Source organism: Zonotrichia albicollis, chromosome 12 (assembly GCF_047830755.1).
Source record: "Zonotrichia albicollis isolate bZonAlb1 chromosome 12, bZonAlb1.hap1, whole genome shotgun sequence".
Classification (NCBI taxonomy): domain Eukaryota; kingdom Metazoa; phylum Chordata; class Aves; order Passeriformes; family Passerellidae; genus Zonotrichia; species Zonotrichia albicollis.
The window spans coordinates 2,038,433-2,056,407 of record NC_133830.1 but is presented as its reverse complement, the minus strand read 5'-3'; positions in this window follow the sequence as shown (position 1 = coordinate 2,056,407).

The window sequence follows — 17,975 nt, the reverse complement described above, 5'->3', positions numbered from 1 at the left end:
TTATATAACATTGTGTTATGACACAGCCTCCCTCTCGCTGAAGGGAAATTGCTAAACTCGGTTTATCGAATGTTCCAAGGGTACAAAGTTCAGATAAGAAAAGTTGAGATAGCAATCAAAAATGTCAGTGAGAATTGTAAGTTTCTGGAAGTATAAAAGGGTGTTTCTTATATTTCTTTCCTCTTTTCCCCCTTTTTCCTTACAGAATTCTGTTTTCCCAAACAATCAATATTTGGGAAAATCTCTTTTTCAGGGACTGTTCCCATTTTCCATTCCTTTGAAAGGAAAACCTGGCAGGTTCAGGCTCTGCAGAAGAAGCCAATGGTGATTTTAGAGTGGGAATTTTTTGCACCTGCCCTTGGTGGCAGCTTCTGGGTGTCCCAATTTGAATTTCTTGCAGAAGAAAAGGGATGCTGGGCCCAGCAGCTGCTGCCTGCTGAGTGACACCAGAGAGCACAAGGGCAGGTTTCTTTCTTGGAGGCACAGACCCAAAGGGAAGCCAAAAAAAGCCCCAGGGAAATGCTTGTTAAATATTAGGGGGAAAACAACCTTTGCAATGAGGGTGTTGTGCCTTGAGGGGATGTGAACATCCTGCAGCTGAAAATGATCAGAATTCAGCCCAAATCAAGCTGGACCTTCTCTGGGGATGGACCAGATGACCCCAAGGTCCCTATCAACCAAAATTACCCCATGGTTTTAATGCCTGGTGGGTTTATCTCCAATTACTTAGCACCCACAGAACACAATATTAGTAATTTCAATTTTTTTTTTTCCCTTCTGCACCTTTTTTTTCATCTACACAGTCATTCTCCCAGATCAATCATGCCTTGCTGTCACGGGAGACAATCACTGTAATCATTTACAGAAAGAATCAGCATAATTCTGAATGTTTCACACCCTAAAAAAGGGCAGGATGACAAAGTTGTTCTTCTGTCCCAGAACTGAGCTGCCACTCTTGCCAAATCCCACCCACGGGCAATTAGGGATTCATCAAACACCAACACTCACATTCCCTTGGGGTTTGAGGGGAATCAGTAAAATGTGGATGCCATGGTGTCTGTCAAAGATGGGATGAGGGATTGTGGTGACTGATGGTAATCAAGGACCAGCTCTTCAGCATTTCCATCGTAATGATAAACTGGATTATCCCTGGTGCCACTTTTTGGGATTGGTCTCGGGATACCTTGGAAGAAAAGCTCAGGTGCTCAGAAGGACTGAAGGAAAAAGGGTTTGTGGTGATGTTGATCTCATCCACTGAGGTTACAGGCAAAAAACATCCAAAAGGCCACACAGCAAATGCCCTGTGTGCTGGAAATCCTCATTTCTCTGCATGTGGTGGAGATTCCTGGCAAATTCTCCAGGATCAAATTTACCAATTGCATTTACTTGGCCTGCAGGGGTCAACCAGGTGACAGGAAAATAGGGATTAAAAAAACCCTGCAGGTGGCTTTGGACACCTCTCAGATCCCATCCCTTGCACTGATGCTGTGATTCCTTGGGCTGTTATTTTTTTATCCCAAGTAGCCAAGGAATGGTTGTAATTATTCCTACATTTCTGATTTTTTACTGGATTCTCACTGTCCAGGCTCATCCAGCAGGGAGGAGTGGTGGCTAAAATTTGGTGACAGAATTTGAGGAAGGAATTCTCTGAATGTGACCCCCTGGATATTTCAGCCCTCCCAGTCTGACCTCTGTAGTGTAACAGGCTAAGAAATGGAGACATCAATATTTTCTTATTGCCAAGCTCACTTTAGCCAGTACAACATTGAATTTTGGCTTTCTTCCTCTCATCCCAGTTTCTGCTGTGTTTTACTCCTTTTCCTCTTCTTTATTTTCTTTATTAAGTCTAAGAGGAGGAAAAAAAGCTACGTAGGAAAAGGAGAATTATCCCAGAATATTCTGATACTCTGTGACTTTGCTTCCCATTTACAACCATTGTAATCTGCAATCCAGTGGTTGAAACCCAACTGAAGAACAAAATTCAAGGAGAACCTGAGATTATTCCTGTTCTTCTTCTATTATTCATGAATTCTTCAGTGGTAAATCGACTGAAAAAATGGGTAAAACAAATTTGATAATTATAAGTTAATAAAACCTCCACGCTGCTTACCCAGAAGTCAGTAACCATAGATCTGCTCTGTTTAAGCAGTTTAAATACATAAAACTGTTAATTGCTAATGCAAATTCATAGTGGAGGAAATGATGGTGCACTTACACCCGGAGAATAAATGTTACATATTTCCTGCAAACAATTTTTAGTTCCCTAATTTTAAGAAAATCCAATATTGAGCTAAAAAATCATTACAGGGCCTTTTGTATGTAGAGTTGAAAACCAGTTAAGTAAAGATTTTTTTGGACTGGCAAGGAGGATTAATTAGAGCCTTAATAAGGTATGGAGTGAGAATTTTGACAAATCACCAGAAAAATTGTATTGAGCCCTGGGGCAGAGGCTAAAGCAGGCTCAAGACACATTTTTTAAATATATATTTACATTTTCATATATATGTAATATATTAATATATATATATTTGTATGTCTTTATATTATAGATATATTTATGTTCATTTAGTATATATTTTATATACATAAATGGCTTTTCCAGGTGACTTGGAGGCCTGGATTTGCTATATCTTGGTGGTTGAGAATCCCAGGCAAGCATTTGCTCTGCCATAAAAAGTGGGGCTGGAATCTCTGCACACAGGAGAACAAATTCCTAAATTCTCCCCTAAGCTTGCTCAGATTTCAGGGTGATATCACAAATCTGCCTCACTGCATTTCCCTGAGTTTACACACAGCCAAAATTAAAATGTTACAAGAGGATGAAAGAAACAAAGTGAACTTCAAGGCCTGAATATTTGATATCCTAATATTCATTAAGAGGCAGTAATTATCTGATTGCATCTATTAATTCTGGCACATTACATTGCTTCAGTCTTTAAACTCTACATAAATTTTATGCCAATTAATTAAAAGAAAAGGAAATGGGTTTTATGCACCTTCTTTATTGTTAATCCTTTCTTCCTCCTACCTGAGTTTGTCCCTTTCAGGCAGGGGGCTGGGAATTATTGGGAATTATTGGGAATTATTGGGAATTATTGGGAATTATTGGGAATTATTGGGAATTATTGGGAATTATTGGGAATTATTGGGAATTATTGGGAATTATTGGGAATTATTGGGAATTATTGCGAATTATTGCGAATTATTGCGAATTATTGCGAATCAGGCACCTCCCAACTGAGATGAACTCTTGGGAAATGAGACAAAAAATAAAAAAGGAAAATATTACATGTCTCACTTTCATCTTCAGAGTGCTGATATTGATAAGTGAGCTCCTCAAGAGAAACACCTGCATCCTGAAATTAAGGATTTGGGGCATCTCTGATAATCCAGTTCACCTGTGGAGGAAGTGGAAAGGAAAAATCATATTGGAAATTATATTGGAGGGCCTTGAGGTCGAGGAGGGATTTCTTCAGTTCATGATTAGTTGTCTTTGAACTGGGAAAACCCAAAAAAAAAGCAAATAAAAAAGTCAGGGTTTCCCAGGGAAACCACTGCAAACTGGATTCAGCACTGTGTAAAACCAATATGAAACATTTAAACCAAAATATTGATAATAATTGTATAGATGCATGTGGATGTCTATAAATCCCTGCACATAATGATCCATTCAGACTAATTAGTTCACACAGAAAGATCTGAGCTTTTTGGTCTGAGTTCCCACATGGATTAAATGGGGATAATAATTCTTTTGTGCTAATTGTAATGAGCATTGGAGGAGAGCCACGGAATTGTGAGTTATTATTTATTTTTTTCTAACAATCTTGGCCTTCCCTGAAGTGCAGCCCCCAAAGGGGTGGAAAATAATTTTTTGTCTTCATCCCTACCTGACACAACATTTCAGATAAGGGCAAGGCGTCCAAAAACCACCCTCATTTTCCTGTTAAACCTCAGGGGAAAAATAGATAAGAAAATGGTCAGATCTGTGTTTATCAAGGGCTAATGTGATTGCTGTCCTTACATATAATTTGTTCCTTTATGTCACAACCTGCTGGACAAATATATAATTTCAGTTCATATTATCATTGTCAGAAATATTAAATAGGGCTCAATAACTTAGCATCTTTGCAAGGTCTCTGTATATTTTATTTATATATGTATATTTTTTTATTTATATGTTTTATTTATGTATTTTATTTATATATTACCAGGTCAGAAATTATAGCAATGGCTCAGTGAAAAATCTCTGAAAGAGAGACATAATCTGTGCTCTAATATTTATATCGAATTCAGGATTCAGCTTCCCTTTCAAAAAATGCTTTGGATATCTTGTTGAGCACAGGTGAAGTGATAATCAGTGAATGTTCTATCCCAGATCTGTGAGCTTTAGTGAGCTGAATCCCAATTGTGTCCATGTGTGCAGTCCCTGGGTTGGGCTCCAATTTGGATTTCTTGGCAGCAGCCCATTTTTAATTCATTTGCCCTTTGTGCTGACTGAGAATCCTCACAAATATTCCTATTTACAGTGGTATTTAGGGCTCGCAGGGAAGGAATAATACCAGCTCTGCTTGCCAGCCAATGGAACCCCGTGGAAGGAAATCCACACACATCTGAGCTTCTTATTTTATGTTTTTGCCTTGTTCTTTCAGCTCCAAACTTGCTGAGTAGTCCTTCCTGCGGAAAAGCAGGAAATAAATATATATTAATATATATAACCATAATAATTATATATATATGAAATATTATATAATATTATATAACATTTCATATATATATGGTTATATGGTTATTATGGTTATATATTAATATATATATTATATATAATCAATATAACATATATATATAACCAATGTTGTAATCATATATAGGGAATATTGTATAATAACATTATATAACATTCCATACCTATATGGTTATAGGGTTGCTATTATTGTGGTTATATATATTAATATATATATTATATATATAACCAATATAATATGTAATAAACCATATATTTATATGGAACATTATATAATAACATTATATAACATTCCATATATATATGGTTATATGGTTGTTATTATGGTTATATATTAATATATATATTATATATAACCAATATAATATATATATAACCAATACTATAACCATATATAGGGAATATTATATAATAACATTATATAACATTCCATAGATATATGGTTATATGGTTGTTATTATTATGGTTATATATATTATATATATAACCAATATAATATAACCATATATATATATATGGAACATTATATAATAACATTATATAACATTCCATAGATATATGGTTATATGGTTGTTATTATTATGGTTATATATATTATATATATAACCAATATAATATAACCATATATATATATGGAACATTATATAATAACATTATATAACATTCCATTGATATATGGTTTTATGGTTGTTATTATGGTTATATATATTAATATATATTATATATAACCAATATAATGACCATATATACATATATATGGCATATTATAGAATAACATTATATAACATTCCATATATATGTTGTATTATTATTATTATTATTATTATTATTATTATTATTATTATTATTATTATTATTAATAATTATTATTATTATTATTTTAATATATAATATACATTACCAATATAATAACCATATAACCATATATATGGAATGTTTTTAGGAGCTGCCCATCACAAAGATGGAGCCAAGGGCACCTGGGTTGCAGCAAACCTCCCCTGGCACTCCAATGCAAACAGAGCTGTGGTTAAATCAGTCAATAACACTTGGGAAGAACGAGAGGGAACCTCCCTGGCAGCAGCACCAATCCCCCTGGAACTGACCCCCTTTTGCCATTTATTTTTCATTTTGGAGATTAAACATGAGAGCACCCAAACAGGTGAAATTGAGACAAAGATAGCAGGGAGGAAAGGAGAACAGCAAAGAGGGGCAGGGGTGTGAGGGGAGCATCACGTAGCTCATTCCCTCTTTGTTTGCACAAGTCAATTCTTTCCCTTTCCAACAGCACACAAAAGGAGTCTCAGGAGCCTTAAACTGCATTTCCAGTCTTTACAGAGCACCTCTCCAAAAGCAAAATTAATGGGCAGCCAAAAGGAAAAGCCATCTCAACGCGTTTTGTTCTGCTCAGGACAAAATCCCCTGATCCCAGCTCAGCCCTGGGTGCAGAGCTCTGCCCTGGTAGGAAATGTGGAGCTGAGAGGGAGAGCTGGGCAGCTCCTGGGGACGCCAGGCTGGGGTTTGGGGAGGAAGAGCTGTGTGAAATGGGATTCTGGCCCAGCTGGGATCCTCACCCAGCGCAGCCCAGCGTGTTCAGGTCGATGGATTTGCTCTCAACTCCTGTTGGGCAGTCACAAAGGGAAAAACAATTGATCCAAACAGAGAGGAACAGGCTGGGTGAGCAACAGTGGAGTCCTGTAAGCTCTGCCTTTTTCTTTTTGATTAGAAACCATCCTGGCCTGGCCTGGCAGCTCAGCTTAGAGCATTGCATAAACAGTCTGACCTGTATTAATGGTTTTGACTCTTAAACTGTATAAAGAAATAAAAAACCAACCAAAAATGCAATCCCCAAAACCCAGCAAAAATCCCCACTCCAAACAGCAAATTTCTGAATGGATGGACCAGATTCCCAATAATTTTTATAGGACTTCTTTCAACTTTCTTAAAAGGCTAAACAAACTCAGCTGTAGTACCTGTGGGTTTCACATATAGGGAACCACAACAAGAAGTCAAAATAATCACTGGTTTAGCAACTCAGAAGTCACCAAAACCCAGGTTTCTGTGACCTCAAATACACCCACATCCAGAAAGTCCTCTGAGAGACAGTGACAAAGGTGCCACTTTAAAATTTAAAACCAGTCTATGATTTTCTGATTCTCAAATCAAAAGACAAGTGACCTCATTGCTGCTGACTTTTCCCCTACGGGTGAAACCACCACTAAATGGTTTCTAGAGGTGTGGCTGGGAGCTCAGGGAGGTCAGCTGCCAGGTCAGGAAAGCACAATTTAACTTAGAAAATCAAAATTTTGTTGAGTACTGCTGTGCAGTGAGAAGGACAAGTCCATACAGCTGGAAGAAGTGCAGTGAGACAGTCCAGGCAGAACTCAATGAAATAAAGATGAGCTGAGCTGCAGTTATTCATTTTTACTGGAGGCTTCAGAAATAGGACCTCATCTAGAGAACAAATCAACTTTCTGCATGAATTTTAGATTAAATTTTATCAATTAATGGCATTTCTTTTTTTCCCCTTATTTTTGCCAAGGACCAACTGAGCGGAATTTTCCAGGAGTCCCCAAGCTACCTTTTTAATCCTGTAGAAATAGAGAAAACCAGGAGAGAGAGGCTTCTTTTAATTGTTAACTAACACTTTTAAAGGCACAGAAGTGGCTGCATGGGAGGTATTTCATCTCTCCAAAGCCAGCGTGTAATTCCTTATCCTAAGGCTCAGCATCCTTGGGCTGGTCAGCTCAGAGCAGCCAGGGGAGGCAGTGCAGTTCCAATAATTGATTTTTGAGTGAAGCTGGTGGCTGGGAATCCTTAACTTGCCATTTAGAGCACAGATGGAACCATTGCTGCACAGCTCCCCCTCTTAATCTGCTCCACTTTGGGGCTGGCTTCTGGTTTGAGAGGTGAGCCTTTGAACTGGGGTGGGAGAGGCACAGAAAGCACCCCAAAATTGGGCTGTGAGAGGCACAGAAAGCACCCCAAAATTGGGGTGTGAGAGGCACAGAAAGGGACCCAAAACTGGGGTGTGAGAGGGGCAGTAAAGCACCCCACAAATGGGGTGTGAGAGGCACAGAAAGCGCCCCAAAATTGGGGTGTGAGAGGGACAGAAAGTACCCCAAAACTGGGGTGTGAGACGGACAGAAATTGTCCCACAACTGTGTGTGAGAGGCACAGAAAGCATCCCAAAATTGGGCTGTGAGAGGGACAGAAAGCACCCCAAAACTGGATGTGAGAGGCACAGAAAGCACCCCAAAACTGGGGTGGGAGAGGCACAGAAAGCGCCCCACAAATGGGCTGTGAGAGGGACAGAAAGCGCCCCAAAATTGGGGTATGAGAGGCACAGAAAGCACCCCAAAATTGGGGTGTGAGAGCCACAGAAAGCACCCCAAAACTGAGGTGTGAGAGGGGCAGTAAAGCACCCCATAACTGAGGTGGGAGAGGCACAGAAAGCACCCCAAAACTGGGCTGTGAGAGGGGCAGTAAAACACCCCAGAACTGGTGTGTGAGAGGCACAGAAAGCACCCCAAAATTGGGCTGTGAGAGGCACAGAAAGTACCCCAAAACTGGGGTGGGAGAGGGAGAGAAATTGTCCCAAAACTGGATGTGAGAGGCACAGAAAGCACCCCAAAACTGGGGTGGGAGAGGCACAGAAAGCACCCCAAAACTGGATGTGAGAGGCACAGAAAAAGCCCCAAAACTGAGGTGTGAGAGGCACAGAAAGCACCCCAAAATTGGGCTGTGAGAGGCACAGAAAGCACCCCAAAACTGAGGTGTGAGAGGGACAGAAATTGCCCCAAAACTGGGTGTGAGAGGGACAGAAAGCACCCCAAAACTGGGTGTGAGAGGGACAGAAAGCACCCCAAAACTGGATGTGAGAGGGACAGAAAGCACCCCAAAACTGGATGTGAGAGGCACAGAAAGTACCCCAAAACTGGGGTGTGAGAGGGACAGAAATTGTCCCACAACTGTGTGTGAGAGGCACAGAAAGCACCCCAAAATTGGGCTGTGAGAGGGGCAGTAAAGCACCCCAAAACTGGGGTGTGAGAGGCACAGAAAAAGCCCCAAAACTGAGGTGGGAGAGGCACAGAAAGCACCCCAAAATTGGGCTGTGAGAGGAACAGAAAGTGCCCCAAAACTGGGCTGTGAGAGGCACAGAAAGCACCCCAAAATTGGGGTGTGAGAGGGACAGAAATTGTCCCACAACTGTGTGTGAGAGGCACAGAAAGCACCCCACAAATGGGGTGTGAGAGGGACAGAAAGCGCCCCAAAACTGGGGTGTGAGAGGGACAGAAAGAGCCCCACAGCTCAGTCCCACAGAACAATCCTTTCCCAGCCCACAACCAAGGACACCGCTGCAGCTTCAGCCCAAAAAGTATAAAAACCAGAGAACTGAGGGGAGAAAACTGGGAAGGTGGGACTGCATCACCTGGAGCTGGAATTGGACAGTGAACCCCAATAGGGAAATGGACCAAAATTTAGAAAATCATGAAAACCCTGTGACCCAGGGTCCATTTTTGGTGGAGCCACAGCCAGGCTTTTGCACTGCTCAAGGTGTATCCTGTGAAGGCTTTTTAATAAATCCCTGCTTTATTCTTTAACTCTGCCCAGCCTCCGTTCCAGGCAGCCACTTCAGGCACCAGTTGTGACTGTTATTCCAACCTGCAAAACTTTCTATAAAGCTTCATGAGGGCTTTTCCCCCCTAAACATAACAATTCATGGTCTACTCACCTAGCTCAGGTGTAACATTGCACCAAAAAATACCCCAGAATTTCAAGGAGAAAAAAAATCAGTAATATTTCAACCTGCTCTTCAAAGATCTCTGAATTTTCTTTCTTCCCTCGGATTGGATAATTCTGATTTTCATACGGGACAAATTTGGCTCTCACCATGAGGATCAGGGAAAAGTTCTTCTACAGAGGGATTTTAGTTTTGGAAGGAAATGCAGGGAGTTGTGACAACTGAAAAAGGTCCATGCAGAGAGACAGATGCTTTCAATTCAGTTACTCTGAATTTTTTATATTCTCCTTTCACTGCTTCAGGTGCCTGGATGGAAGGCACGTTTCCCACTGGAGTTTTGGTGCCAATGTGATAAGAACATTGGCACCAAAATGACTGATCGTGTACACTTTCCTCATCGTTTATTTATAACCACTTAATTAAGTTATTATGGACTCTTCTTTTCTCTGGCTGGCAGCGAGGTAGAAATTAATTTTCTTAGCCTTTCCTGTGTAGCCAGGATCTCTGACTTATCATTTCTCTGCTAAAACTGCTCTTTTTCAAAGGCCATTGTATTATCCACGAGAAAATTCTGGGATGACCAATTCAAAACCCACCCCAGGTAAAGCTGCACCAGTAACAAAGCTTCTTTTTTTTAATTTATATTCATTTCCTCTGGCAATATTTCTGCTGTATGTCTTTGCTGCTTCTCTTTTATGCATTGCAAGACAGGAAGAAAAAAAACCCTTTTTTGGTTTTACTTTGTTTTTCCTTGTGTGTCTCTTACCTGTGCTAAGTCTCCCTTTAAGATTTTTTCTCCCAAGACCTTTTTCCTTTAATTATTGCCACCTATGGGTCAAAAAGTACAGGGTGAAGCTTCTGACAGGAGGTTGGCACCTTCTTTGCCAACAAAAACTGTCTTGGCAATGACAGAAATCCTTGGATTTGCTTATTTGGCCTCCCCTAGTCACATCCAGCAGATAAAGATGATTAAAAAAGAGAAACATCTGAGTTCTTAAGAAAGCAAACAGGAGAGTTGCCATTCACTACCTACTTTAATGCCTCATTTATTCTGAATAAGACTCCTCAGTCGCTGCCAAGAAAGATTTCCAGGTTTCAGGGCTAATATTTACAGGTTTTCTCCTTCCTTTCCACAGTATTTATCTGAAGGCAAGGATTCCCTCTGGGTTTTCCAGGTTTCTCCATCCATTTTCTCTCTGTTTCATCATTTCCCCCACCCCAGTGTGGTTCTGCTTTCCTCCCTTGCCCCAGCTGGGCTCACATTAAGCCATCCATCAGTTGATGTTCTGTTTGGCAAAACCACCACACTTCTTAAAATATTTGTTCAATACCACGGCGAGAGGAGGTTCATAATCCTCTGACCCGCCTTGTGAAATATTAATAAGAGAAATCACTTTGTAAGGGGTGAAAGCTTTATTTTTTTCACTCAGTGAGGTCTCCCAAGAACAGCAGAAAATAGAAATTTCGTCTCTCCCAACCTGACAAAACCCAGCAACCAGCAGGGACCTTTTTTCCTGCAAAACATTCAGTATTCATCCACCTACAGCAAATAAAGTAATAACAAGTGTCTTGCAAATAGAGTGTTTAAACCTTTCAAGTACAGAGGGCACAAAGCCAATTCCCATTGCCTCATTTGGAAATTCTGCTTGGGTTGGAAAGCCAGGATAAAACACCCCAGATTATCAAATCCCTGGTGGGGTCAGGCTCCTTAACAGCCTTTAAAAGGCCAGCAGTTATCCCTGGGAAAGCCAGGCATTAATCCTAATTTCTGTTATCTAGACAGAGGCTAAGATATAGATATATATGTATATTTGTGTATATATTTATTTATATATAGCTAATATTTATATATTTTATATAAATGTATACTATATATAAAAACATATAGGTATATAAAATATATAATTATAGTTATAACTATAGTTATATAATAGTATATATAGATATATAATATTTATATATAGATATATATATTTCATATATTATGAAATTTATATATCATATCGTATATAGTATTATATATAGTATTATATATTATACTATACTTTATATTATTATATTTTATAGATATATATGTACATTTGTGTATATATTTATTTACATATATCTAATATTTATATATTTTATATAAATGTATACTATATATAAAAAATATCGTTATATAAAAACATATAATTATAGTTATAACTATAGTTATATAATAGTATATATAGATATATAATATTTATATATAGATATATATTTCATATATTATGAAATTTATATATCATATCATATATAGTATTGTATATAGTATTATATATAGTATTATATATTATACTATACTTTATATTATTATATTTTATAGATATAGTATGTCTATTTTGTATATTATATTTATAATACATAAAATAGATATACTATATAGTGTATATATATAGACATATAACTGTATATAGTATATAGTTATATATAGTATATATAGATATATAACTGTATATTTCACATATTCATTTTATATTTACATTTATATTTTATTTATATTTATTTTTATATTTGTATTTATATTTATATGACATTGGATAAGGTTTGAAGACATAAATGCAGCAAAAAGCCCCAGTGAAGCTGAGACCCTCCAAATCTTTGCTCCCTTTCCCATCCCTCTCCAAGCCTGTCATGGTTATTTTTTTTTTTGCCTTTTTCCTCAGCACAAAAATGCTTTTAATTCCATCCTGGAAGAGGCCAAGGTTCTTCCAGGGCAGCAACCTCTGTGCCTCCTCCTAGACACAGCCACACAGAACAAAGAGAAGGATAATAATAAGTAATTATCATTATAATTAGCACATATTTAGTGCTTTTCATTTCCAAGGCACTGTACAAATATTAGCTAATGAATATTTGGTAAGCAAACATTTTGAGCTTCTGGAAGGATTATTATAAACCATGAAGAAAATACTTTACAATATTTGGCTGACTTTTTCTCCCTGCTACATTTGCAAGGTTATTATTTGCTACACCTGTAACTTAATCATGGCAAGGCATGTTGTATTTGATTTTTATATAGTATTTAAATACTGCTGTCTTTTATTAGACTTTCAGCAAAGATTTGGAGGGTCTCAGCTTCACTGGGGCTTTTTGCTGTATTTATGTCTTCAAACCTTATCCAATGTCATATAAATATGAATATAAATACAAATATAAAAATAAATATAAATAAAATATAAATATAAAATGAATAGGTGAAATATACAGTTATATATCTATATATACTATAGATATAACTATATATAACTATATACTACATATATATATAGTATATATATATACTATATATAGTTATATGTCTATATATACACTATATAGTATATCTATTTTATTTTATGTATTAAAATATAATATATAAAATATATAAAATAAAATAGACATACTATATCTATAAAATACAACAACATAAATAAATAAGCTCTTTAAAGCATTTCTGCAAGAAATCAGTGTGAGCAATGTGGACAAATAGTGATTTTGTGGGGGAAGATATTTTGCCCACACTTTTCCCATTTGTTTTAGTGGGAACATGGCCAGCTTTGGGTCTGGACTGATCCTCCCATGTTGTGCTTGTGCTTCCCTGTGGAATAACCCAATATCACCAATATCCTGATGTTTTGCCTCAGGCTGACCCAAGGGTCTCCAATCAATCCCACATCTGGCAATTTTGGGGATGCTGAGCAGCCCTTCAGGACACCTGCTTGGGTTAGGGGCCCATCCCATGGCTGGATTTCTGGGATTCCCACTGGGAGGCTGCAAAAGGCAAAATGAGCCCGTTCATGGCAGATATTTGTAGAGATATCCCAAATCTTGGGGATAAAATATCCAAAATTCTTGGAGAATTTCATCATCCATTATAAAATTCTCTTTTATCGTGGATGGAATTGTCTGTGCTCCATGGTGATGAGGAGAAGGGGAGATGCACAGTGACTGCACCCAAACCTCTCAGAAGACCCAGTAACTCTTTGAATTTCAACCACCAAGTATTCTCTAACCCAAAACCCTCAAATTTAAACATTCTGCTTCAAAATATTCAGTCAAGTTTTTCTTGATGGCTGTAATTGGTCTCCTTCCTTGTCTCTGCGCTCGACTTTGAAGTTTGGAGCAAATTCTGATTTGCGCCACAATCCCACACCAGTGATTCCTGTTTGTACCCAGGTGCCTTTTTAAAGCTCTTTTTCCTTTTTAAAGCTCTTTTTCACTTTTACCTCTCCATAATCGATTTCCTGCTTCCCAAATATCCCCACTTTTGGCACTGCAAGCTTCCCTCACACGAAGTGATTGAGTGTTCAGCTCTCTCTCTTTCTCCCCTCACCTTGTCTGCTCCACTTTGTGCTTTCAGCAGCAGCTGGCCACTGGATGCATCCTGCTCCTTAAATTCTGCAGATTTTCTGTGATCTCTGTATTAGTTTCTCTTCCAATTGCTTCTCCCTCCCTCTCTGTGCACAATATCCACTCAGCAGCTGCTTCTGCCACTGCCTCTGAAGGCAGAAGTGATTTCTCCTGCCAATTTTCCACTTTCCTCTCCTCTCAAGGCTTGATCTTGTTGTGTGCTTTAAAGTCAGTAATAATATAGTGCGTGTGACATGTTACTGAGCTGGGGATGAAACGGGGAACACGGAGAGGGCAGCCAAAATATTTAATAACAAACTGTGATATGCACTGGGCCTGGCAGCCCAGGGGAATCCACAGTGCTGGAACAGCACCCAGCTCTGCCAAGGGGCACTCAGGCCCCAGGATGTGCAACCAAGCACAGGGATCTGGTTCTGTGGCTTTTCATAATTATTTCTGGGTGACCGGAAGTTTGGTTATTGGCAATTATTAATTTATCAATTACCAATTTATCAAGCACAGGGATCTGTTTTTGTGACTTTTCATAATTATTTCTGTTTGATCAGAAGTTTGGTTCCTGTCAATTACCAATTCACCAATTACCAAGCACAGGGATCTGGTTTTGTGACTTTTCATAATTACTTCTGATTGATGTGAACTTTGGTTGTTGGCAATTATCAATTTACCAATTACCAGTTTATCAAGCACAGGGATCTGGTTTTGTGACTTTTCATAATCATTTCTGGGTGACCAGAAGTTTGGTTATTGGCAATTATCAATTTATCAATTACCAATTTATCAAGCACAGGGATCTGGTTTTGTGACTTTTCTTTTCCTAATTATTTTCTGGTTGACCAGAAGTTTGGTTCCAATTTACCAATTACCAACTGTCCAATTCAGAAGCACACGGATCTGTTTTTGTGACTTTTCATAATTATTTCTGGTTGACCAATACTTTGGTTATTGGCAATTATCAATTTACCAATTACCAAGCACAGGGATCTGGTTTTGTGACTTTTCATAATTATCTCTGGTTGACCAGAAGTTTGGCTATTGGCAGTTAGCAATTCGCCAATTAATAATTTACCAATTACCAAGCACAGGGATATGATTTTGTGACTTTTCATAATCATTTCTGGATGACCAGAAGTTTGGTTATTGGCAATTATCAATTTACCAATTACCAATTTACCAATGTCAAGCAGAGGGATCTGGTTTTGGTACTTTTCATAATTATTTCTGGGTGACCAAAAGTTTAGGTATTGGCAATTATCAATTTACCAATTAGCAAGCACAGGGATCTGGTTTTGTGGCTTTTCTTTTCATAATTATTTCTGGCTGACCAGAAGTTTGGTTATTGGCAATTATCAATTTATCAATTACCAGTTTATCAAGCACAGGGATCTGGTTTTGTGACTTATCATAATTACTTCTGATTGATGTGAAGTTTGGTTGTTGGCAATTATCAATTTATCAATTACCAATTTATCAAGCACAGGGATCTGGTTTTGTGACTTTTCATAATTATTTCTGGTTGACCAAAACTTTGGTTATTGGCAATTATCAATTTACCAATTACCAAGCACAGGGATCTGGTTTTGTGACTTTTCATAATTATCTCTGGTTGACCAGAAGTTTGGCTATTGGCAGTTAGCAATTCGCCAATTAATAATTTACCAATTACCAAGCACAGGGATATGATTTTGTGACTTTTCATAATCATTTCTGGTTGACCAGAAGTTTGGTTATTGGCAATTATCAATTTACCAATTACCAATTTACCAATGCCAAGAAGAGGGATCTGGTTTTGGTACTTTTCATAATTATTTCTGGGTGACCAAAAGTTTAGGTATTGGCAATTATCAATTTACCAATTACCAAGCACAGGGATCTGGTTTTGTGGCTTTTCTTTTCATAATTATTTCTGGTTGACCAGAAGTTTGGTTACTGTCAATTACCAATTACCAATTTACCAATACCAAGCACAGGGATCTGGTTTTGTGACGTTGCATAATTATTTCGGGGTGACCAAAAGTTTGGCACCCAGAATTGGTAATTGGCAATTACCAATTTACCAATTAATTACCAAGCATAGGGATCTGGTTTTGTGGCTTTTCTTTTCATAATTATTTCTGGTTGACCAGAAGTTTGGTTATTTGCAATTACCACTGCACACAAAGTAATTTTCCATGTGTTTTTTATAGGAGACCTGTTTTAAGTTGCAGGGATGTTTGTTATTTTAGAAAATTCAGTGCTTAGGATCTTTGCTTCCCATCTCACAGGGGTTTGGCACATTTGGAGTGTACAGTGTAAATATTTTAATTCCTGTTTAAAGTGGAAACTTTTCAGGCTGGGACAGCTTCTACTTTTCATGGGGAAAATCAAGAATACACTGGGATTTATGTTATTTGGTAACAATCTGTGGGTTTAGAGTAGATTTTAAAGAAATTCTTCCCTGGATCCCTGGAAGTATCCAAAATCAGGCTGGAATAACCAGGGATAGTGGCAGGGGTAGAATTGAATGAGTTTTAAGGTCTCTTCCAACCCAAATCATTCTGGAATTTTATATTGTGTAAAGACAAGGCACATATAGGATGGAAACTGATTTTCTCTCTGACTTGACTCTACATTTAAGGTTTATCTCATAGAAAAATTAGTTTATTCAGTGCCTGGCATAGCGAATCCCCAGTTTGATGTAAAAGCTCTCAGGCTCTACATTGCTACAAATAATCTGTCACAAACAACTGAACAATTTATTTGCTATAGGGATAGAACTGAATGCAAACAAAAAAATGTAGCTAACCAAAAAAATCAAAGTGAAAAATCAAACCTAAGTGGTGTGTGTGGCTTTTGTGGCTGTGTTAGCACATAGATTAATATTTCTCAGTATTGTCACTTTCTGGATGTCACCATTGTCCAGATAATGCAGGAAGGTCAACCAAAATTAAAGCAGGGATCATCCTTGCTGCGTTTCCAGTTCATGGGGAGCATGAAGCACTGCGAGCGTGAGAGCTTAATCAAAAGTGACTTTTCTGAGTGATTTCTGGAGGTCTTGAGGAGCTTTGCGAGCTCCCCGCTCCCGAGAGCTCCATCCTCGCTCCCCACCCACCCGCAGCCCTCGGGTGATGACAGCTTGCTGCAGGATCCTGAGACAAGGCAGCGACGGGATTTGGGATCCAGGGAGAGCCACACGTGGCCAACAGATTTCATTCCTTCAGGTTCAGCCTGGAGCCTCTCAGAACCCGAGAAAAAAGGCAAACTCGATTCTTGAACCTGCTGAAAAAAGTCCCAAACTGTTTGGATGGTGGGGATCGTGGGGCTGCTGCTCAGCAGGGAGCTCTGATTCATCAGCACCAGGGTTTCCCCTCAGCTCTCTGCCTACATCTTCTGCTTAGCTTGGCAGGGACATTGTCAGAGAATAAAAGGCTTCTTCCTCGTGTCAAACGGCTGGCATTCATCAAAATGATAATACTTTTTACCTAGAGCACCTTTTAGATGAGGTTCATGAAGCCTGTAAAGATGATGATAAAGAGAAAAATGTTGCAGTATTTTTTATTATATTTTTGGCACTAAAACTGCCGTTACATGAAATGGGAGATTTTTCTTTTGTAAGTTTCCTTTGGCTTTCGCTTTATAAATATTTCTTGGTTAAGTCAGTGGACTGCTTTTCACACAAAGCCTAATCCAAAGCTTGCTAAGGTCAACAGAAAGCTGCTTATTAATTTCAGCAGACGTTTGAGTCAAGCTCCAAGTGCAAAACTTGCTCCCGGAATCAAACAAAAAAGTTTTTTGGAACACAAAAGAGAAATTCACACCTTCTAGGATCAATCACTTCATTATGAGGATAGTTTAAATTCCAGTAAATCTTCTGGGAATTTTTCTGTTGATTTTGGGAAGCTGTTGTGTTCAGTCTGAAATATTGAGGGTGTTCTCTGAACAGTGCTGGGCCCTTTCACCTTCAGGGAAAATGGGAAATGTGTGATACCCTAAAAATGGGAATTTCCAGCTCTCCATGCTGGAGTGAATAACTGTAGGAAGAGCAGAAAGTGAAGTTTAGGCACAGCTGAATTTGTTCCACTGGCTGGAAGCAGCCACCAGAGAGGGCAGAAGAAATTTTGGATGGCGATGGTGGCAGCAGGA